This window comes from Coregonus lavaretus, assembly GCF_964263955.1.
Source record: "Coregonus lavaretus genome assembly, chromosome: 12".
Lineage (NCBI taxonomy): Eukaryota > Metazoa > Chordata > Actinopteri > Salmoniformes > Salmonidae > Coregonus > Coregonus lavaretus.
The window spans coordinates 29,147,751-29,171,074 of NC_139999.1; the positions used below are offsets into that span (position 1 = coordinate 29,147,751).

A 23,324-nucleotide genomic window follows, 5' to 3' on the forward strand; every position below is an offset into this window, starting at 1 on the left:
TCTGTTATAATCTCCACCCGGCACAGCCAGAAGAGGACTGGCCACCCCTCATAGCCTGGTTCCTCTCTAGGTTTCTTCCTAGGTTTTCGCCTTTCTAGGGAGTTTTTCCTAGCCACCGTGCTTCTACACCTGCATTACTAGCTGTTTGGGGTTTTAGGCTGGGTTTCTGTACAGCACTTCGAGATATTAGCTGATGTAAGAAGGGCTATATAAAATAAAATTGATTGATCTAATATTAGGTTTTGGTTGAAGATCTGATAACATTCTATATCACAAATATGCAAAAATAGAGAAAATTAGAAAGGGGGCAAATACTTTTCATAGCACTGTATAATGAACTATTCTGGGATAGAGCTGCTTTGAGAGCCGCCCTTCTAGCCCTAATAATTATTTAATGATCATAACCTTTTCTCTGCTCTAACGATGACCTTAGCAAACATTTGCATAATGAGGTATTCCGCAAAACACTTGTGAAGATGGATTGCTGTGATTTTTTGTAAGGTACATTATTATTTCCATCAGTTCCATCAATATCAGCTGTGCACACATCATATTTAATGCAAGATCATACCTGTACATTTACTTTGGCTGTGTCTCAAGTCAAATGACACCTTATTCCTCTGGGGAAGTAGTGCACTATATGAGGTATAGGTTGTCATTGCAGATTTTCCCTTTGTGACCCACTACCTGTGGTGTGAAAGGTGTTGAAGAGGAGACTTCCCCCAGAGAGGTTCAGATAGACCCTGGGTGAACAGGGAATGTGTTGGGAGCTGAGGTGGCTGTGGAGGGTAAATTAGATTAGGTAGTTGAGGAAGGTGAGGTGGCTATGGAGGGTGAGGTGGAAGGTGAGATAGTTGAGAGATGGTTGTGTTGATGCAGATCAGTTATGTAGAACATGTAAACATAACAAAAATAGCCACTGACATACTTACTTACTGTAGGTAGACAGGAGAGGAGAGGAAGAAAACAGAACAGAACTTCTGTCCTTCTTTCCCCCTCCCTCTCTCTCCCTTCCTTCCAGCCAGCCTTGCCTAGCGGGACAGTGGCCAGTTACATTTGGAGGGATTTGTGTTAATTCCACTGCAAACCAATAATACAATTAATCCTATAAGCATCCAATCATCAGCAGGCCTTTGTTACCCTACTTCCTGTTTCCTGGCCTCATTCTGGGCCGGTCGGCACTCTGATCCTGACCTCTGAACCCTCAGCACCATTGCCATCAGTTACAAAACAAACATATGCGCTGCAAAGACCACTGCTCACACCGGTACACCTCCATTGACATGTTCAACACGTCACAAGTTCTTCAATACTTTAATGTCTGAATGTCTATTAAATGTTGTTGGTTGGTTGTCCGATAGACAATACCAGGCAAATATAGACAGAGGCAGGCACAGAAGAGTAGAGTAGTCCTTTGTTGGCATCAAACGTCTGTGGCCATGTGGGCATCACCATGCCAATGGAATGCAGACAGGCCTGAACCAGATGCTGGGAGAGTAGTTCATGTCTGTCTGAGGAAAGTTCACTTCTACGTTAAAGCAATATGAGCTCTACAGATAACATTTAGCACTTTAATTTTCCTAGCTCTCCATTCAAGGCCAGGTTTGGTAACCACTCACGGTTCTACAGACATTGTGAGTGATTGTATGTCTCCTTTCAGTGTCCTTGACTGTAAGTCGCTTTGGATAAAAGCGTCTGCTAAATGGCATATTATTATTATTATTATTGTTAAGTCATGACTAGGATACAGTCTTACTGTCCTAACTAACTGAAAGAAGCCATCTGGCTTCAGCTCTCATGTAAGACCATTCACATTAGCCAGCTGAGCTGAAGCCTAGATGTTAGGTTTTAAGGGTTAACCTGGGTCTTCAGGTGTCAGGCAAGGTTACTCATCAGGCGAGGATTGCTCAGGGAACTACCCCTGCTACATTCACATGTCACTGAGTTCACTACTCAACACTAATAGATGTTGACTCACACACATTCACACACACACACTGCTGAAATGGCTCTTCTAGATGTTATGTCATTACAACTATCACCAGTTCAAACATCACCAGTCAACTGTCACCATGTTCAAATAGTTATTTATTCTGTAACACGCACACGCACACACAAACACACACAGACTAGGAGGCATATTGCATTAGCTGGTTAAAGTGAGAATCATGTCAACACTGCAAGGCTGGCTGAGGAAGGCTTGTGCTATGCTGAGCTGTGATTGGCCGTTGCTATAACAATGAGGGAGGGGGATAAAGGGGTAGGGGGGCGGAGAGAGAGGCTGATTATAAAACCCTCCATATAGCTCTCTCTTCTCCTCTGGGGATTTTCTCTTCAGTTTTTTTAGTTTGTCTTTTTTTTCAGGCAGCGGAGTGATTGCATGCAGGTGGACGGAGGGGTTGAGTCGTGCACTGTCAGAGGGGAAGACTGGAGTGGTTGTTTCTCTCTACCATTCTCTCTCTGTTTCTCTCTCTCGGTCTGGTCTGTGTCTTCTGCCTACGTCCGTCAGAAGAACATTAAGACACACCTGGGAAGTCTTTGGAAGCCGTGAGCAGAAGGAGAGAGGCTTCTGTTTCCCTTCGCGGACAACCTCTTCACTCCTGTAAGTACAACTGTTGCTGCTCTCTGTCTTTTTCCCTCTCTCACTCTGTATCTCTTTCTCTGTATATCTCTCTCTCACTCTCTTCGTATCTATTTCTGTGTCTCCTTACTTTCTGTCTTTCTATGTATCCCCCCTCTCTCTCACCCCTTCCCTCCCTCCTCTATGTCAAACAGCTGACATCAGGTGTAGACTGACCCTGAGACAGTGTGTGTGTGTGTGTGTTTCAGTTAATCCAAGTCACTCCGTGTTTCACTCACGCAGCATTTTATTGTCAGAAATGTTATTATGAGAAAGACTAACTATGTGTGTGTGTGTATATACAGTGAGCTCAAAAAGTATTGGGACAGTGACACATTTGTTGTTGTTTTGGCTCTGTACTCGAGCACATTGGAATGATACAATGACTATGAAGATAAAGTGCAGACTGTCAGCTTTAATTTGAGGGTATTATCATCCATATCGGGTTAACTGTTTTTTTTCTTCATCAATCTACACACAATACCCCATAATGAACAAGCGAAAACAGTTTTATTTTGTAAAAATGTTGATAAATTATAAATAAATAAAAACTGAAATACCTTATTTACATAAGTATTCAGACCCTTTGCTATGAGACTCGAAATTGAGCTCAAATACATCCTGTTTCCATTGATCATCCTTGAGATGTTTCTATAACTTGATTGGAGTCCACCTGTGGTAAATTCAATTGATTGGATATGATTTGGAAAGGCACACACCTGTCTATATAAGGTCCCACAGTTGACAGTGCATGTCAGAGCAAAAACCAAGCCATGAGGTCGAAGGAATTGTCCGTAGAGCTCCGAGACAGGATTCTGTCGAGGCACAGATCTGGGGAAGGGTACCGAAAATGTTCTGTAGCATGGAAGGTCCCCAAGAACACAGTTGCCTCCATCATTCTTAAATGGAAGAAGTTTGAAACCACTAAGAATCTTCCTAAAGCTGGCCGCCCGGCCAAACTGAGCAATCGGGGGAGAAGGTCCTTGGTCAGGGAGGTGACCAAGAACCTGATGGTCACTCTGACAGAGCTCCAGAGTTCCTCTGTGGAGATGGGAGAACCTTCCAGAAGGACAACCATCTCTGCACCACTCCACCAATCAGGCCTTTATGGTAGAGTGGCCAGACAGAAGACACTCCTCAGTATAAGGCACATAACAGCCCGCTTGGAGTTTGCCAAAAGGCACCTAAACGACTCTCAGACCATGAGAAACAAGATTCTCTGGTCTGATGAAACCAAGAGTGAACTCTTTGGCCTGAATGCCAAGTGTCACGTCTGGAGGAAACCTGGCACCATCTCTACGGTGAAGCATGGTGGTGGCAGCATCATGCTGTGGGGATGTTTTTCAGCGGCAGGGACTGGGAGACTTGTCAGGATCAAGGGAAAGATGAACGGAGCAAAGTACAGAGAGATCCGTGATGAAAGCCTGCTCCAGAGCACTCAGGACCTCAGACTGGGGCGAAGGTTTACCTTCCAAGAGGATAACGACCCTAAGCACACAGCCAAGACAATGCAGGAGTGGCTTAGGGACAAGTCTCTGAATGTCCTTGAGTGGCCCAGCCAGAGCCCGGACTTGAACCGGATCTAACATCTCTGGAGAGACCTGAAAATAGCTGTGCAGCAACGCTCCCCATTCAACTTGACAGAGCTTGAGAGGATCTGCAGAGAAGAATGGGAGAAACTCCCCAAATACAGGTGTAACAAGCTTGTAGCGTCATACCCAAGAAGACTCGAGGCTGTAATCGCTGCCAATGGTGGTTCAACAAAGTACTGAGTAAAGGGTCTGAATACTTATGGAAATGTGATATTTCCGTTTTTACTTTTTTATAAATTTGGGAAGATTGTATCCACCATATAATTAACATTCTATTGATAGCAAGAATTTTATATAATAATTTCAATTGAAAGATTCTAAGTTTTGAATCCGGCGTCGTTTTGCGAATCAATTCATAAACACTATGCCATGGAATCGGTACGTCAAAAATCTCTTCCCAACAATTTTGCAATCTATATGGGACGGCTGTCAATCCTTTGGTCCTTAAATGAAACTGGTATACTTTTTTATTTATCACAATTTTCTTTAACCAATTATATTCTTTAATGCAAGGCCGACAGAAGAGTTCCTTACTTTTTCCCCCTTCCACTTTCCTTTTTTCTTTCTTTTTTTGTGGTAATGCTGCAATTATTTGGTTGTAATTTTGGGTAGAGCAGACATTTCCATATGGTTTTGTTAGCTGCATGTGCGACATAACTCCAACAGTCCTACATTTTTAAAACATTTTGTCCAAAAAAAAAGTTGTTTTATCAATTAGTATATTTGAGTTTAACCACAATATTTGTTGCATTATTTGTTCTGTTGTTTCTGGAGGATTAAATTTAAATTGCAATCAACTTTCTATGGCTTTTTTTTTTTTTTTTTAGAAATAGTGATATTTGGGAGATTATTTCCTTCCAAATAACTTAAAGTGAGAGGTTGTAATCTGAATAAAAGGAAAAAGTCCAGTGTAGCTCAGTTGGTAGAGCATGGCGCTTGCAACGCCAGGGTTGTGGGTTCGATTCCCACGGGGGGCCAGTATGAGAAATGTATGAAAATGTATGCACTCACTAACTGTAAGTCGCTCTGGATAAGAGCGTCTGCTAAATGACTAAAATGTAAATGTAAAAAGGCCATTCTTGAACATTGGGTGAGACAATCTTACTAATTTGCTAGAGAACCAGTTCGGATTTAAGTATGACTGAAGCTTTTAGTGATAGGTCTAATGCTTTAATATTTAATCATTTCTGTCCTCCGAATTCATATTCATTATATAAATAGGCCCGTTCAATTTTGTCTGGCTTGCCGTTCCAAATAAAATGAAATATTTTTTTCTCATATAATTTTAAAAAACTGTTCGCTAGGCGTAGGCAAGACCATAAGCAAATAGGTAAACTCGGATAATACTAAAGAGTTAATCAGGGTGATTTTTCCACAAATTGACAGCTTTTACCTTTCCATGGTAGCAAGATCTTATCTATTTTTTCTAAATTACTATTAACATTTATTGGAGTGAGATCATTTATTTCATTTGGGATATGTATTCCGAGTATATCCACATCACCATCAGACCATTTTATTGGTAAACTACATGGTAATGTGCAATTTTTATTTTTTTGTGATCCAATACGTAATATAGTACATTTATCATAATTTGGTTGTAATCCAGAGAGGTTAGAAAATGTATCTAGATCCTCTATGAGGCTGTGGAGGGATTCAAGTTGTGGATTTAAAAGAAAACATGAATCATCAGCGTACAATGACACCTTTGTTTTTAAGCCCTGGATTTCTAATCCCTTGATATTATTGTTGGATCTGATTTGAATAGCTAACATCTCGATGGCAATAATAAATAGATATGCCGATAGTGGACAACCTTGTTTCACTCCTCTTGACAGTTTAAACATTTCTGAGAAATAGCCATTATTTACTATTTTACACCTAGAGGTACTATTCATGATTTTAACCCAATTTATAAGAAATTGTCCAAAATTGAAATGCTCCAGGCATTTATATATAAACCCCAGTCGTACTTTATCAAATGCCTTTTCGAAGTCTGCTATGAATAGTAGGCCTGGTTTCCCAGATTGTTCATAGTGTTCTATTGTTTCCAGTACTTGCCTTATATTATCTCCAATGTATCGCCCATGTAAAAAAAGTATTTAATTGCATCCAGAAGTTCCTCCTCTGTAATTTCACCTTCACATGAGTCTATCTGTATGGCTGTTAATTTTACATTATCAATAGAAAACAAATCTCTACAATTTGCTTCAGTTAGAGGAGATGGAGGCGACTGAAATGAAAACATATGCTTAAAGTACTTTGTTTCCTCCTTCAAAATATAATTTGGTGAATCATGGGTGACTCCGTCATTTGTAACCAGTTTAAATAAATTAGTTTTGGTAGCATTCCTTTGTTGAAGATTAAAAAAGAATTTGGTGCATTTTTCCCCATATTCCATCCAGTTTGCTTTATTTTTTATAATATATTACACTTGATCTTTCTTGAATAAGTTTCTCAATTTCTTTATTTGAGCTGTTCTTGCCATAATATGGACTTGGTCTTTTACCAAATACAGTGGGGGAGAAAAGTATTTAGTTAGCCACCAATTGTGCAAGTTCTCCCACTTAAAAATATGAGAGAGGCCTGTAATTTTCATCATAGGTACACGTCAACTATGACAGACAAAATAAGGAAAAAAAATCCAGAAAATCACATTGTATGATTTGTAATGAATTTATTTGCAAATGATGGTGGAAAATAAGTATTTGGTCAATAAAAAAAGTTTCTCAATACTTTGTTATATACCCTTTGTTGGCAATGACACAGGTCAAACGTTTTCTGTAAGTCTTCACAAGGTTTTCACACACTGTTGCTGGTATTTTGGCCCATTCCTCCATGCAGATATCCTCTAGAGCAGTGATGTTTTGGGGCTGTCGCTGGGCAACACGGACTTTCAACTCCCTCCAAAGATTTTCTATGGGGTTGAGATCTGGAGACTGGCTAGGCCACTCCAGGACCTTGAAATGCTTCTTACGAAGCCACTCCTTCGTTGCCCGGGCGGTGTGTTTGGGATCATTGTCATGCTGAAAGACCCAGCCACGTTTCATCTTCAATGCCCTTGCTGATGGAAGGAGGTTTTCACTCAAAATCTCACGATACATGGCCCCATTCATTATTTCCTTTACACGGATCAGTCGTCCTGGTCCCTTTTCAGAAAAACAGCCCCAAAGCATGATGTTTCCACCCCCATGCTTCACAGTAGGTATGGTGTTCTTTGGATGCAACTCAGCATTCTTTGTCCTCCAAACACGACGAGTTGAGTTTTTACCAAAAATATCTATTTTGGTTTCATCTGACCATATGACATTCTCCCAATCCTCTTCTGGATCATCCAAATGCACTCTAGCAAACTTAAGATGGGCCTGGACATGTACTGGCTTAAGCAGGGGGACACGTCTGGCACTGCAGGATTTGAGTACCTGGCGGCGTAGTGTGTTACTGATGGTAGGCTTTGTTACTTTGGTCCCAGCTCTCTGCAGGTCATTCACTAGGTCCCCCCGTGTGGTTCTGGGATTTTTGCTCACCGTTCTTGTGATCATTTTGACCCCACGGGGTGAGATCTTGCGTGGAGCCCCAGATCGAGGGAGATTATCAGTGGTCTTGTATGTCTTCCATTTCCTAATAATTGCTCCCACAGTTGATTTCTTCAAACCAAGCTGCTTACCTATTGCAGATTCAGTCTTCCCAGCCTGGTGCAGGTCTACAGTTTTGTTTCTGGTGTCCTTTGACAGCTCTTTGGTCTTGGCCATAGTGGAGTTTGGAGTGTGACTGTTTGAGGTTGTGGATAGGTGTCTTTTATACTGATAACAAGTTCAAACAGGTGCCATTAATACAGGTAACGAGTGAAGGACAGAGGAGCCTCTTAAAGAAGAAGTTACAGGTCTGTGAGAGCCAGAAATCTTGCTTGTTTGTAGGTGACCAAATACTTATTTTCCACCATCATTTGCAAATAAATTCATAAAAAATCCTACAATGTGATTTTCTGGATTTTTTTTCTCAATTTGTCTGTCATAGTTGACGTGTACCTATGATGAAAATTACAGGCCTCTCTCATCTTTTTAAGTGGGAGAACTTGCACAATTAGTGGCTGACTATATACTTTTTTTCCCCACTGTAGGGCTATCTTCTGTATACCCCCCCCCCTAACTTGTCACAACACAACTGATTGTCTCAAACGCATTAAGAAGGAAAGAAATTCCACAAATTAACTTTTAAGAAGGCACACCTGTTAATTGAAATGCATTCCAGGTGACTACCTCATGAAACTGGTTGAGAGAATGCCAAGAGTGTGCAAAGCTGTCATCAAGGCAAAGGGTGGCTATTTGAAGAATCTCAAATATAAAATATATATATACTTTTTTGGTTACTACATGATTCCATTTGTGTAATGGGAGACAGGTAGCTTAGTGGTTAAGAGTGTTGTGCCAGTAACCGAAAGGTCGCTGGTTCTAATCCCCGAGCCGACTAGGTGAAAAATCTGTCGATGTGCCCTTGAGCAAGGCACTTAACCCTAATTGCTCATGTAAGTCGCTCTGGATAAGAGCGTCTGCTAAATGACTAAAATGTAAATGTATTCTTTCATAGTTTTGATGTCTTCACTATTATTCTACAATGTAAAAAAATGTAAAAATAAAGACAAACCCTTGAATGAGTAGGTGTGTCCAAACTATTGACTGGTCGTATATATTTTATTTAATTTTATAATTTATATACTTAACAAAAATGTAAACGCAACATGCAACAATTTCAACTATTTTACTGAGTTACAGTCCATATAGGAAAATCAGTGAATTGAAATAAATTCAGAAATCTATGGATTTCACATGACTGGGCAGAGGCGCAGCCATGAGTGGGCCTGGGAGGGCATAGGCCTACCCACTGGGGGTCCAGGCCCACCCACTGGGGAGCCAGGCACAGCCAATCAGAATGAGTTTTTCCCACAAAAGGGCTTCATTACAGACATAAATACTCCTTAGTTTCATCAGCTGTCCGGGTGGCTGGTTTCAGACAATCAAGCAGGTGAAGAAGCCGGATGTGGAGGTCCTAGGCTGGCGTGGTTACCCGTGGTCTGCGTTGTGAGGCCGGATGGACGTACTGCCAAATTCTCTAAAACGACATTGGAGGCTGCTTATGGTAGAGAAATTAACATTAAATTATATGGCAACAGCTCCAGTGGACATTTCTGCAGTCAGCATTCCAATTGCAAACTCCCTCAAAACTTGAGACATCTGTGGCATTGTGTTGTGTGACAAAACTTTTAGAGTGGCCTTTTATTGTCCCAAGCACAAGGTGCACCTGTGTAGTGATCATGCTGTTTAATCAGCTTCTTGATATGCCACACCTGTCAGGTGGATGGATTATCTTAGCAAAGGAGAAATGCTCACTAACAGGGATGTAAACACATTTGTGCACAAAATTTGAGATAAATAAACTTTTTGTGTGTTGAACATTTCTGGGATCTTTTACTTCAGCTCATGAAACATGGGACCAACACGTTACATGTTGCGTTTATACTTTTGTTCAGTATTTTTGTTCAGTATATATACATACATACTAACTCGTGGAGGCCATGGGTGTTCAGTGGCATGTGTATGATGCGCCACTCAAACCACCTCGCTGGCCGGATTGAATGGGCCCGCTGGCCATATGTTTGACACCCCTGCTGTAGAGTGTGTGTGACGTGTGCATGCTGCCATGATTGGCTGCTCTGTGCCAGGAATGGAGATTGCCCAGTGTTCATTGGCTGTGTGTGTGTGTCTCACCTGCACTGACCCCAATTACAAGCAGGCAGTTGTTTTGTGTTGTGTTGTGTTGTATGGGGCACATTACACTATTTACATAACTCACGTTTTATTGTTGGCTCTCTGACTCATCTAACACCCCCAAACCCGTTTTTAATCATGTTAATATGAAGCAAGAACCACGGCATAGAGAAACAATGGGCCTGGATTAATCAAAAAACACCACAGATATAAATACACTCACTGGGAATACAATCAAGCCCAGATTTATACACACATGCTAAGCCACACACCAAGCTGGTATCATTGTATGTGCGGAAAAGCATGTGTGTTTTAGTCAAACTTCTCACCTCTCCCACTACAAGATGTCCAGGCTGGAAAGTGATTCCCTTGGTGTGAGGAAAGGAGAGAGAGAGAGAGTAGAGAGCTGAGCCCGGTTTCCCAAAAGCATCTTGTTGTGGGAGAGGTGAGCAGCTAAATTCATCGTTAGAAACTTTGTAGGAGCATCGTTAAATCTCTGAGCTGTTTCCCAAAACTATTGTTATTAACACTCGTAATCTAACACCTGCCTCAGGCCATTCGTAAAACAGCTAATTGGATCGTTAGATGCTTTTTTGCCCTCTTGTGTCACTTTATACACTGAACATCTCCGCTGAACATTGTTTATCCGCCTCTCTGTAACCGCCGATAACTTCAGAACAAAATTGGCTACAAATACAAAAGTTGCCAATGTCTTTGCAACTGATAAAAAACCAGCAACGTATAAAAAGATGCTTTAAATTAAAACTGCATTAAAATATAAATACAGTGTGCTATAGGCTAGGCCTATTTCAATCATATTGAAATCAGTGGCGGCCGCTGATTGGCTGAATACCCGGGGCGTGAGGTGGTTGGAGTTGTCAACAAAGCAGCATGACAGAAATATGAAGCCAAGTTTTTGAACTAACGGTAGTTTCTTTGAGAAGATATATAAAGCGATCTGTGCATTTGAACAACAGCATAAATACACCTATTTCACTTTTGCATGTAAAAAACCGAATGACCACTGCTATACATGCTGCCACTGATTTGAACAGATTACATTATACTATTTATAACGAGCAGCCAACTCACGTCATGAAAGAATGAGTGCACCAGGGAGAATGCAACAAGCATGCAGATGCAATAAGTGATAACACATTATGTACCTGGGGATAGCTAGCTAACATAATGTCACAAAGCATGATGCGCTAGCCAGTTCACTATAATTCTGAAATAATTTCATATTTCCAAGTTAGTCATATATTAGTTTGGAAAGACTTGAAATTGGCATGGGAGCGAACTATCTAGCAAACTACCAAATGTAGATAACTGGTTAATTTGACCAAAAAATCTACCAAACTATTTCTCAATGTTTAAAAAAATTACTGTAGCTGGCTAAATCATTTGATCATGCTTTCTGATACACCCGGTTTTATGCTGTTTTAGTCCACACAACATGTCGCACTTTCACCTACAGTAGAACCCGATGAACAACATGGGGGGAAAAAATACAATTTGCCAAGCTTTTTTGTCCTACCAGTTCCGCGATGAGAAGGTTCTAGCTAGTGTATCCCTCTGTCCTTCGACTCTTGTTGGATGTAGTTGTCTGGTTTATCAGGTCCCAGGCACCCATGACTGTTATGATTATTTATTAACAAGGTAATTACAATTTGCTTTTTGCTTTAGCGCCATCTGTACCTGATAGAGCAGATCTAGTCTCACGTAAGCCGTCTGGCATGAGAGACTCATTGGGAGGGAGACTAGAGCAGACCCAGAAGTTCTGACTGAACGGACGCAAATTTGAGTGCCCCAGGACAGTCCTTTTACTTTGTGCTGTTATAATTTATGCTATGAAATCCTGAGATTTTAATTAGGGCAGTTCCCCCTCATATCAAATAGCTGGCAAAACAATCCAAGCAATGATCGCACGGCCTATGCACCCACGGAGGCAGAGCTGCTGCTGCTGCTAGCAGACACAAATGGGCAGAGTATTAAGTAACTGAACAGCTTGTTTTGAACTATATATTTTTTCAACAGGAAAATGTACACATTTACCACACTTTTATGAGCATTTAAAACATAATCCATTAAATACAAATAGTTTTGGGGGACCAATCACAAGTGAGGCACCGCCCCTAACACCCTAATTGGCGGGCCGCCGCTGATTTAAATACATTTAATGTTCAATCAATTGAATTCTATTTTGCTACTTGTAGGCTACTGTCCGTAGTTTGTCTCAATATATTTCATGATGTGTAGCCTAACGTGCACAATGATGTGCCAAATCTTGATTTTGTGCATTATTATAGGGTAAGCATTAGAATAAGCTGCCTCAATATTTGCAGCCATAGATTATAATATCTTTCTAGGAGCTGATCCGTCGTCAGTATTGTGGAATAATTCTAATGTTAAGGTAAGATTTGAATGGAGAAAGCTGATCCGAGTGCAGCTTGCCTTTCTTTCGATCCTATCAGTATCGACACTTAGCGAACGTTCTCTCTGGGTGGTGTTTTGGGAAACGTACACTACCATTCAAAAGTTTGGGGTCACTTAGAAATGTCCTTGTTTTCGAAAGAAAAGCAATTTTTTTGTCCATTAAAATAACATCAAATTGATCAGAAATACAGTGTAGACATAGTTAATGTTGTAAATGGCTATTGTAGCTGGAAACGGCTGATTTTTTATGGGATATCTACATAGGCTTACAGAGGCCCATTATCAGCAACCATCAGTCCTGTGTTCCAATGGCACGTTGTGTTTGCTAATCCAAGTTTATCATTTTAAAAGGCTAATTGATCATTAGAAATCCCTTTTGCAATTATGTTGTGCTGATTAAAGAAGCAATAAAACTGGCCTTCTTGATACTAGTTGAGTATCTGGAGCATCAGCAATTGTGGGTTCGATTACAGGCTCAAAATGTCCAGAAACAAATAACTTTCTTCTGAAACTCGTCAGTCTATTCTTGTTCTGAGAAATGAAGGCTATTCCATGCGAGAAATTGCCAAGAAACTGAAGATCTCGTACAACGCTGTGTACTACTCCCTTCACAGAACAGCGCAAACTGGCTCTAACCAGAATAGAAAGAGGAGTGGGAGGCCCCGGTGCACAACTGAGCAAGAGGACAAATACATTAGAGTGTCTAGTTTGAGAAACAGGCGCCTCACAGGTCCTCAACTGGCAGCTTCATTAAATAGTACCCGCAAAACACCAGTCTCAACGTCAACAGTGAAGAGGCGACTCCGGGATGCTGACCTTCTAGGCAGAGTTGCAAAGAAAAAGCCATATCTCAGACTGGCCGATAAAATGGGCAGTCTGAGATATGGCTTTTTCTTTGCAATCAATTTGATGTTATTTTAATGGACAAAAAAAATAGCATTTATTTCGAAAACAAGGACATTTCTAAGTGACCCCAAACTTTTGAACGGTAGTGTATGTTACATTTTTGTCTGTTGTAGGAAAGATGCATTGTTAAAACACTCGTAAGCCTAAGTTCCATCACTATCGGGAAACTGGGCCCTGGTGTCTTAGCCAAGGTCAGTCTGACATTATCAACCAACTCAGTCGAAATGTGATTAGACACCATGCTAAACCCAGTGAACTCTCCCTCACTCTCCTGGGGGTGTGATTGAGCTTAGAGGAGAAAGGGGAGCACACTGTTTAGATGCAACAGACACACTAATGCAGCTCAACAGGAACAGTCAGCACATATGAGCTTTCATGAAAGACACACAATAGCCGCTAACCTCTAGCCCCTTACCTCTCCCATGTTTGCATATCTGAAGTAATCGGATAGATAGATATAAGCAATATGGTGAGGGCCTACGCCCTATTGCTTAAACCTATACGGTTTCCACAGAGCTGCCAAACCAGGCTCAGTGTGGCATTGTCCTGACAGTATTGGTCTACACTACAGTAGGTGTCCCCCCCGCTGCAGCACATCATGTGCTCCTCCGAGGCCCCGGCAGAGACAGCAGATCAGGTGTGCTGCTCATAACAACAGGCATGTAATTCACACAATCCTTGCAGTCTGCAGACATGGGGTCAACTTTATTCCAGAACAATCAGTCATTTATTCCTGGAAGCTACAGTGTTTTCACAGAAACCATTTGCCTGATGTCTTCTGCCATGAGAAAAATATGTCAATCCGATGAGGTATTTTCCCATCCAGACACATAGTTGTTGATAGTCAGAGCTTCTAGTCTTCCAGCTTTATAGTCTTGTTCAGTGACTTCTAATGAGATGCATGCAGAAAATTATCTGAGGCAACAAATTCTCTACAATGATCATTCCAGTGACATCTTCATCTTTGGCACTCTTGCACAATCACACTGTTTGAAAATAAGGATCTTTCTGCTAATTGTCTCTTTCTGGTATTTTCCCTCTGAGTTGTGGAGTGAACTGTTGAGAACTCTGCCTGCTGGTCTAGTAGACTGTATTCTAATCTGGCTGGCTGTTCTGAGGCAGTCTGATGAGGTGATTTTAGATAATTGCCAGCTTGGTTCTCCAGAGGCGAACGCTGGCTGGGTAAGAGCTCATTAAAGACACTGGTCGTGTCCGAATACCCATACTAGCATACTACATATTTAAACTGCATACTATTTACTCATCGTCGCACACTATTTATCACGTACTGTTTAGTCAAATGTATGCAGTATGCCAAAGCCACAACACAGTAGCGGCTCCTGATTGGCTGAGTAGGTGTGTTGAGGCCAAGTGCGGGTGGATTTTTTCCAAATTCAACAAACATATAGTACATTTGTCATAATTTGGTTGTAATCCAGAGAGGTTAGAAAATGTATCTAGATCCTCTATGAGGCTGTGGAGTGATTCTAGTTGTGGATTTAAAAGAAAACATGAATCATCAGCGTACAATGCACCTTTGTTTTTAAGACCTGGATTTCTAAATCCCTGATATTATTGTTGGATCTGATTTTAATAGCGTACATCTCGATGGCCACAATAAATAGATATGCCGATAGTGTACAACCTTGTTTCACTCCTCTTGACAGTTTAAAACTTTCTGAGAAATAGCCATTATTTACTATTTTACACCTAGGGATACTATACATGATTTTGACCCATTTTATAAGAGATTCACTAAAATTGAAATGCTCCAGGCATTTATATATAAACCCCAGTCGTACTTTATCAAATGCCTTTTCGAAGTATGCTATGAATAGCAGACCTGGTTTCTCAGATTTTCCATAATGTTCTATTGTTTCCAATACTTGCCTTATATTATCTCCAATGTATCTTCCATGTAAAAAACCTGTCTGATTAGAATGAATAATAACCGACAATACCTTTTTCATTCTATGCGCTATACATTTTGCTAGAATTTTTGCATCACAACACTGAAGTGTAAGGGGCCTCCATTTTTTTTAATGGACTGGATCTTTATATTTTCCACTTGTATCCTGTTTCAGTAATAATGAGATCAGACCTTCTTTTTGAGTGTCAGATAATCTACCATGTACATAGGAGTGGTTAAAACATGCTAATAACGGTCCTATTAGTATATCAAAAAAGGTTTGGTATACCTCGACTGGTTTGCCATCCAACCCTGGAGTTTTCCCGGGCTTAAAGTCTTTAATTGCATCCAGAAGTTCCTCCTCTGTAATTTCACCTTCACATGAGTCTTTCTGTATGGCTGTTAATTTTACATTATCAATAGAAAAAAACTCTCTACAATTAGCTTCAGTTAGAGGAGATGGAGGCGACTGAAACTAAAACATATGCTTAAAGTACTTTGTTTCCTCCTTCAAAATATCATTTGGTGAATCATGGGTTACTCTGTCAGTTGTAACCAGTTTCATTAAATTATTTTTGGTAGCATTCCTATGTTGAAGATTAAAAAAGAATTTGGTGCATTTTTCCCCATATTCCATCCAGTTTGCTTTATTTTTATAATATATTACACTTGATCTTTCTTGAATAAGTTTCTCAATTTCTTTTTGTTTTTCCTCTAATTTATTCTGAGCCTCTATGTTACAGTTTTTATTGCCATCTATCTGTTCTGTTAGACTTTCTATTTCCTTTGTTAGTATAAACTCTATTGACCTAAATTGCTTTTGTTTTCGAGATGAGTACTGAATTGCATGGCCTCTAAAGGCACATTTAAAGGTGTCCCATACAATAAGGGGATTTGCTGTACCTATGTTATATCGGAAAAAGTCCGTTATAAATTCCTTTGTCCTAGTTAAAAATAAATTATCATACAATAGGCTTTGATTAAATGTCCAATATCCTCGCCCACGTGGAAATTCAGTAAGAGTAATGTATATGCCAATTATATGTCCCCTATCAACACTTTTTTTTTTACTTTTGATGCCAACGAGAATGAGATAAGAAAGAAGTCAAGACGACTAGCTTGATTGAGTCTCCGCCATGTATATCTCACTAGATCAGGATATTTAAGCCTCCATATATCTACTAGTTCTAATGTATCCATGACATTCACGATTTCCTTAAGAGCATGTGGGTGATTGTTTGTGGTGTGATTTCCTTTACGGTCCATTGAGCTATTTAAAACAGTATTATAATCCCACACCATAATAATATTGTCTTGAATTGCTTGCAGGGTTGATAATGTATTATATATATTGTCAAAGAAGTTTGGATCATCATTATTTGGTCCGTAAATGTTAATGAGCCATATCTGTTTATTGTCCAATAACATATTTAAAATAATCCATCTACCTTGCGTATCTATTTGAAAAATGTGCACATTCGGATCGAAATTACAATTAATATCATCACCCCTTTTGAATTTCTTTGCCCATGGGAGAAGTATATTTCGCCCCCCCCCCCCATTCCTTTTTCCACGCAACTTCATCTAGAATTGTTGAATGAGTTTCCTGTAAACAATAGATATTATATTCCTTCTCTTTGAGCCATGTAAATATTGTTCTTCTTTTGTTATTATCAGCTAAGCCATTACAATTATAACTGGCTATACTTATTTCACCATACACCATAATGAGATATACATTTCAAGTCTTTTTATCATTATATATGTTTAACATTTACCAATAAAAAATACCGTAATGATTGAGTGTCCATATAGCTGTACCGTGATATTTGCATTGCTACTAAGTATCCCTTCAATTGTTCTCCACTAATTCCCCCGCTAAAGCCCCTCCCCATCCCAAGTTGAGCCGTCATCCCAGTTATCGGCATCCCACCCACATCCCTCCGGATCCCTAGGGCCCCGAGAGGCCAGGACCCATCCTTCGAAAACAGCACACAGTGCCACGCACAAAACAGAAGCAGATTAACCGCCAAAAGCATTTCTAATGCTGTCACCTCTATATATATAACTATTTAAAAATATATATCTATTCAAATATCTTGCATATCTTATTTTCCATCATTATCAATTAATATGCGTAATAATGTCGGCAGTTCATGCATAGGATTTTAACATATAACCCGGATTGCCATTGTATTACATTTAATTTATTGACAAACAATTATTATCCTAGCAAATAATTACCGCGGTCCATCCCATACCCCCCCCCCCCCCCCCCCCAACATCCCCACCCCCCACAACAGATGCTGGACAAACACACACGCACATACTCACATACTCCAACACACTCAACCCCCCCCCTCTACAATCCACCATAAAATCAGATACTCAACGGTTGTTATATCCCAGAGCCCAACTCAAGAAAGGACCTGATTTACGAGTGCACATACAGTTACAGCTGATTGAGAGAGCATGCAAGATTGAGCAGAAATTGACAACAATGTGAGATTTTATTAATCTAAATCTATGTCAAGTACTAGGTAATGGAGATCAGATCCACCCTCTTCACCTGAGACACAAACACTCTGGTTCCCTGTTGTAACCATTTTTCCCAAGCATCTCCGTGCATTCAGACCTTTGATTATTTTGTGCCACTTGGGCCACAATGATAAACCCCCTCTCTGATTGTCCGAGTGTGACCCCCTCCCCATGGGTTACTGCAGCCAGTGTTGCCAGCACTGCCACTACCTGGGTGGGGGTACCCCACCGGAATCCCCACCGGCTAGGTACAAGGTCGTCAAGGTTCTCATTAGCAGCTTTGAGAATGTCCTTGTATATAATGCTCTCCCATCAGGGGGCTCTGGCTTTGTAGGACCAACCCTGCCAGGCAGGCTCAGAATCTTGAGGGGGCGGTGCTGCTCAAGTAGGTCTCTGACCGCATTTATTTCTCTGTTTAGGCTGCATACTCACAGCAGGTCCATAAAAGAGATGGGAACTTCTCTTTGGTGTATGGGTCACTCAGGTGGGTGTCCAGGATATAGGGTTGGGGATCTTTCCATCATGATAGGGCAATAAAAAAATTAGATTAGATGTATACTATATTTAAAAATGTATATCCCTCGTCTACACAAAATTGAAAGCTCTCTCTCACTACCCCTGCTCATAGACACCCGTCGGCTCTGGGATATGCAACCATTTCCCCTCTCACTCACTTAACACCGCACCTTTTCAAACACCAAAAATGCACACCACATGGTTGACTGCGGAGGAAATGGGCCGAGTGTGCAAACGCACCCACATCCCACACCTGCCGCAAGGGGGAAAGGACGCCGGGGAGAATAATAATAATAATATAATAATATGCCATTTAGCAGACGCTTTTATCCAAAGAGACTTACAGTCATGCGTGCATACATTTTTGTGTATGGGTGGTCCCGGGGATCGAACCCACTACCTTGGCGTTACAAGCGCCGTGCTCTACCAGGACCAACCACAACAACCGTCCGCCAAAACAACAATTGCCCGCCAAAAATGCCATGTTCTAATTAGTTGTATTTGAAGATGTATTATTCTGCTTGTTATCTTTTCTTGTTATATCGTTTTATCCTTTTTTAAATACTATACTTACTATAAATGTTCTTTAATATTCCAATCCCTATCATTGCTACTATTGGGTGTTCCATTATTTGACTCCTCTATTACAACTTTTAGAATATCCATGGAGTAGTCATTGTGTCTCTGAACATTTGGTTGTCAATATATAGTTTATCGACAACGAGTGCAACACGTTTCCCTTTTAATCTATTTTCCTTGAAGATTGGATACAGAACTTTGCGCCTTTCTGCAATCTCCCTCGGGAACTGATCATTCATGCCTATTTTTGTGCCAGCAAGTCTTTTACCAAGGCTTTTAACCATTGCTTTATTCTTAAAAAATGCAAATTTGGCAACAATTGGGCGATCATATTTCTGTCCTCTTTGTCCAAAACGGTGTACACGTTCGAGTTGGATTTTATCGACAGCCTCGAGTGGGATTTGAAGTGCTGTATGCCGGAAATCCTTCATAATATTCTTGGTTATTTCTCCCTCCTTTTCCTGAATACTCGTAAGTACTAGATTTTCTCTCATCGATCTAGTTTGGATGTCTAGTAAGGCTTCTCTCAAAAGGTTGTTCTCCTTTTTAAGTTTCCTAACGTCTGTTTCCATCTTAGTTAGTTACTTTAAATTTTTTGGTTTCTGTTTCCATTATCGCTGCTTTTTCGTCACTCATTTCAAGACTCGCTTTCAACTCTTCTACGTCCTTACTGACCAATTCTAGTATGCCCAATTTGTCATTTATCGACTTCAACAGGTCACTTTCCACACTTACCAGACCCAGCGGTGAAAAGCATAAATAATCTGTATCAGTCGACGAGTCGCGTTTTCTCTTGGGGATTGGTTCTCCTCGTTTATCTTCCGCCATGTTTGGTTGTTGCGTGTTATTGTAACATTTGTCGATATATTTCTCTAGCCTTATGATTTGCTTTGTCTTATTATAACATAATTTTATTTACTGCGAATATATGAAATGCTAATATTTAGTCTAACTTACTGATTTTGAATATAATGTTTTTATCTTGAGGTGGTTTGTACCTCTTTCTATTCAATACGCCATCTTGCCTCCCTGTCTCTTTCTCTCTCTGTGTCTCTCTCTCTCTCACTCTCTCTCTCTGTCTCTCTGTCTCTGTCTCTTTCTCTCTCTCTCTCTCTCTCTGTCTCTCTGTCTCTCTCTCCTTTGCACATTTATTGAAAATGAAATACAGAAATATCTAATTTATACTGAACGAAAACATAAACGCAATATGAAACAATTTCAACGATTTTACTGAATTACAGTTCATATAAGGAAATCAGTAAATAAATTCAGTAGGCTCTAATCTATGGATTTCACATGACTGTGAATACAGATATGCATCTGGTGATCACAGACACCTTTAAAAACAAAAGGTAGGGGCGTGGATCAGAAAACCAGTCAGTATTTTGCCTCATGCAGCATGACACTCCTTCTCATAGAGTTGATCAGGCTGTTGATTGTGGCCTGTGGAATGCTGTCACTCCTCTTCAATGGCTGTGCGAAGTTGCTGGATATTGGCTGGAACTGGAACACGCTGTCGCACATAAGTATTCACACCCCTGAGTCAATACATGTTAGAATCACCTTTGGCAGCGATTACAGCTGTTAGTCTTTCTGGGTAAGTCTCTAAGAGCTTTGCACACCTGGATTGTACAATATTTGTACATTATTCTTAAAATAATTATTCAAACTCGGTCAAGTTAGTTGTTGATCATTGCTAGACAGCCATTTTTAAGTCTTGCCATAGATTTTCCTGCCGGTTTAAGTCAAAACTGTAACTAGGCCACTCAGAAACATTCAATGTTGTCTCTGTAAGCAATTCCAGTGTATATTTGGCCTTGTGTTTTAGGTTATTGTCCTGCTGAAAGGTGAATTTGTCTCCCAGTGTCTATTGGAAAGCAGACTGAACCAGGTTTTCCTCTAGGATTTTGCCTGTGCTTAGCTCTATTCCATTTATTTTTATCCTATAAAACTTCCTAGTACTTGTCAATGACAAGCTTACCAATAACATGATGCAGCCACCACCATGCTTGAAAATATGAAGAGTGGTACTCAGTCATGTGTTGTGTTGGATTTGCCCCCAAACATGCCTCAAACATAACACTTTGTATTCAGGACAAAGTTCATTTATTTGCCAATTTGGCCTCTGCATGCCTCCGGAGGCTCTGCAATTGCGTCACACCTCCATACGGAGCCTCCGACCACATTTTCGGATCAAGCATAAACTGGCTTTTAGCCTTAGCGCTGAGACCTGTAGTGACGGTCACTCCTCAACCATGATATGCGTAGTGTTGATTTTCTGGTCTCTGAGGCACAGACGTATGGGCGAAAGGCCAGCAGTCAGCGCCAACCTTCTATGTGGCCTCTATTATACACGCAGGCACACACACACACACACACACACACACACACACACACACACACACACACACACACACACACACACACACACACACACACACACACACACACACACACACACACAGTTTTAGGTTATTGATTGTGAGAGAGCTGGGGGACAGACCGTAATAGGCGATTTGAGAGTACTCTGACAGATAAAACCATCAATAGAGCCAATACGTCACCACTCAATGACAATCAGTACTGTTAAATGGCCAGGCTGTGACATCTAAAATTGATGCCACATTCAGTATGCTCAAATCTAAGACCCTTTCAAAACCATTTACTAAAGTGATATGATTAATCCTTTTGCTCGTAATGTCATTTAAATTGAGTAACACCAATGACACATTATTTAGACACACCAAATTATCAATGGAATCATAAAATGTATGACATGCTAAAGGGTATAAAACATTGGGACACAATATGTTATGTTACTTGTTATGTGTGACAAATGCACATTTTAGAGTGGCCTTTTATTGTCCCCAGCACAAGGTGCACCTGTGTAATGATCATGCTGTTTAATCAGCTTCTTGATATGCCACACCTGAGGTGGATGGATTATCTTGGCAAAGGAGAAATGCTCACTAACAGGGATGTAAACAAATGTGTGCACAACATTTTAGAGAAATAAGCTTTTTGTGCATATGGAACATTTCTGGGATATTTTATTTCAGCTCATGAAACATGGGACCAACACTTTACATGTTGCATTTATATTTTTGTTCAGTGTAATAGTGATTTGTATTGTAAGGGGGGACTTGCTGATGTGTAGTACCCAGTTTTGTGCAGTTTAGGAAAACTGAGAAAACTGATATTATGCTGTATATGATGGATATGGACTCAGACCTTGGAAGAAACTGACTTACAATAATAACAGTGATTGCTGTTGGGGAGGGTGGGGTATATTGAGCCATTTTCTACATTCAGCATCACTACATCAAGGGAAATATAGTATTCTTTCTAACAAAGATATCTACATATATTTCAGGATGTTGTCTATCCCTGGAAATAATCAGAATTGATGTTGTCCAAAAAAAGTGGCACAACATACCCCAGGTATGGGGTAAGTTGAGCCACCTTGGGGTAAGTGGGGGATGGTGCTGGTAGGTCAAAGTTTAATTCATGGAATGGGGGTGTGGTATATTGTATATCTTAAATGTATGCCTACATTCAGATATAGATCTCTCTGTTCAATATCACTTACCCTTCCATTTCTTGACCAGTTGTCTGGGACGGAGATGTTGTTTCGATGTGCCAACTCGTAGGCAAGTTCTGTGCATTTGAGGTTACTAAGCCCATGAAACTGATCTGCGAGATTCTTGATATGTTTAGCAAGCTCAGAGTCATCAGGTAAGTAAGACCTTATGTGCCTCTGCTACTCTATCACAGCTCCTCCTTCGCACAGCTACTGTACATGTATATTTTATTTTTTGTCAATGTACCTCTTCAGTGTCATTCAGTCTATTTTTTCCTCCCTTGCTGCTGATCGAATTGACTTTATCCCTTCTCTCACTTCCTTGTGTAACCGGTGTGAAATGGCTAGCTAGTTAGCGGTGCGCACTAGTAGCGTTTCAATCGGTGACGTCATTCGCTCTGAGACCTTGAAGTAGTTGTTTCCCTTGCTCTGCAAGGGCCGCAGCTTTTGTGGAGCGACGGGTAACGGTGCTTTGAGGGTGACTGTTGTCGATGTGTGCAGAGGGTCCCTGGTTCAAGCCCAGGTAGGGGCGAGGAGAGGGACGGGAGCAACACTGTTACACTTGGCTGCTCTCTTAAGAACCTCACAGGGGGCTAGACCCCTGCTTGTTTTACATTAAATGTACATTTTGTATACATGGGCAATGATGTCTGCTCTGTAACAATACAAAGGCACTTTACAAAAAAATAATCTAATCTTGCATTCATGGCTCAATTTATCCCAAGGCAAACATTGACTATCTTAGCCCACACAGCTACAAGGATGCACTTTCATGCTAGGTTTAGGACCTCATATTGTAGCTTATAGAGACCCCAACTGATCTACTTTGATTTAGATACAAGCGTCATGAAACCTATAACGCAATAAATTCATTTGACTTTGT

The 23,324-nt window shown here is 40.5% G+C and overlaps 1 protein-coding gene across 2 annotated transcripts in view; it reads left to right on the forward strand.

The window, feature by feature from the left end:
• The first annotated feature begins 2,345 nt into the window (after nucleotides 1-2,345).
• The window catches only part of LOC311137914 (cyclin-dependent kinase 18-like), a 61,473-nt gene continuing 40,494 nt past the window's right edge, over nucleotides 2,346-23,324 (forward strand). For both annotated transcript variants that reach the window (XM_084172524.1, XM_084172526.1), the window contains exon 1: nucleotides 2,346-2,602. The gene's annotated coding sequence lies outside the window, so the exon portion shown is untranslated. The remainder of the gene's footprint in view (nucleotides 2,603-23,324) is intronic.